Source organism: Alnus glutinosa, chromosome 10 (assembly GCF_958979055.1).
Source record: "Alnus glutinosa chromosome 10, dhAlnGlut1.1, whole genome shotgun sequence".
Classification (NCBI taxonomy): domain Eukaryota; kingdom Viridiplantae; phylum Streptophyta; class Magnoliopsida; order Fagales; family Betulaceae; genus Alnus; species Alnus glutinosa.
This window is the reverse complement of record NC_084895.1, coordinates 8,982,886-8,984,915: the sequence shown is the minus strand read 5'-3', so window position 1 is coordinate 8,984,915 and position 2,030 is coordinate 8,982,886.

Here is a 2,030-nt window from a genome sequence, read left to right as displayed (position 1 = left end):
TCTTTATGCTAAGGTGCGTAAAAATGTAAATATTTTGCTTGTTTGCTTGTATGTTGATGATTTAATTTTTACAGGCAACAATCCAAGTATGTTCGAGTATTTCAAGAAAGCAATGACTCAAGAATTTTAAATGACAGATATTGGCCTCATGTCCTATTATCTTGCAATTGAAGTAAAGCAAATGGAGAAAGGAGATGAGGAGAAAGTTTTGAAGTTGAAAAAGACATTTTTGGCTTTAAACAAGCACCAAGTGCATGGAATTGTAGAATTGATAACTACTTTCAAAAGAATAGTTTCATTAAATGTCCTCATAAATATGCCTTTATGCTAAGGTGCGTAAAAATGTAAAGATTTTGCTTGTTTGCTTGTATGTTGATGATTTAATTTTTACAGGCAACAATCCAAGTATGCTCGAGTATTTCAAGAAAGCAATGACTCAAGAATTTGAAATGACAGATATTGGCCTCATGTCCTATTATCTTGCAATTGAAGTAAAGCAAATGGAGAAAGGAATTTTTATTTTTCAAGGAAGTTTTGCAAATGCTCAAAAAGTACAAGATGAACAATTGCAAACCTGTTAGCACTCCAATAGAATGTGAAATTAAATTATCAAAGCATGAAGAAAGAGAAACGGTGAATTCAACAATCTTCAGGAATTTAGTTTGAAGTTTGAGATATTTGACATGCACAAGACCAGATATTATCTATGGAACTGGGCTTGTTAGTCGCTATATGGAGTCACCTACCACAACTCATTTCAAGGCGGCTAAAAGTGTAATGACTGGCCTTTCACAAAAAGGCATAAGTGAAAATTTCAATTTTACACGTGACGTTACGACGTCATTAGAGTTATAAAATAGCAGTGTAATATAACTTTTACATAAAAGACTTGGCAATTATAACACAATACATTGAGCAAACTGAAATTCCTCTAGACATTTATTAAAAGTCCTTTAATGTCCTTTACACTAATTACAAAGAAAACCTGTGTCACATGTGACACAAAAGCATACATGGAAACTTAATAAATACAAGTAAATTCCTAAACATGTTACACACAAAATAGTACAAACATTGATAAATTCAAAGCACTAAAACCCTAACTACATAGCTTTAGATCTCTTAAACTAGCAGTTATTCCGTTCCATAATCTTCAGAACTAGCGCTGACATCTATGAATTGTAGTTATTACCACAACCACATAGTTCCACAAGTGAGTTAACTGTCATTCAATAATATGTATTATGCGTTATTTAAGGATAGATAACAGAATGATGTAGTGACAGTTTTCTATGCAAAGTGTTAACAGTTCAATTTAATTCTTGCACTTCACTCACATGGACCGTTCTCCAATTAGCGGTTATCCTCAGGGCACATTCCCCCCAACATTACTTTTTATTAACATATTCTCGTACTATCAGAGACCTCCCTCTTCTAGTACTTTGTATGCCGTTCCAAACAATATGATTATTATAGTTTTCGGTTCAAGCAAATCTCTATTATGAACCTTTGGGAGCCGTTCTTTCCCAATATTAATAGATTTTTTAGTCACAGTATGCAATAATCATTCACACGCATTTAATTAAAATAAAACATAAACATAACACTATTGAAATTCAGTACTACCATCAGTAAGTAATTTATACTTACAGCCCTTTCGTGCAGTCTCAGTTCATCATCTGCATTAACTACATATATATGTGCATAGAAGGTTAATATAATTACTCGTAGAAACTCATGACTAAACATGAACCCTAATCATTCATATATGCATACATAGAAGCAATTATTTATTAATTGGAAAATCATTCACATTTATTAATACTTAACATAACATGGTTAAGTTCCAATATTATTTTTCAACAATAACGCCTAAACCTATTTTCTGCAAAAATACCAACACTTCTAACAAAACCTAATTATTTTTAGGGAACATCAATCCAAGCACCAAATCAACTAACAAAAACATCCGGTTTAAAACATATTAACTCTAACAATTATTTCAACCAACATATATTAGAAATCACAAC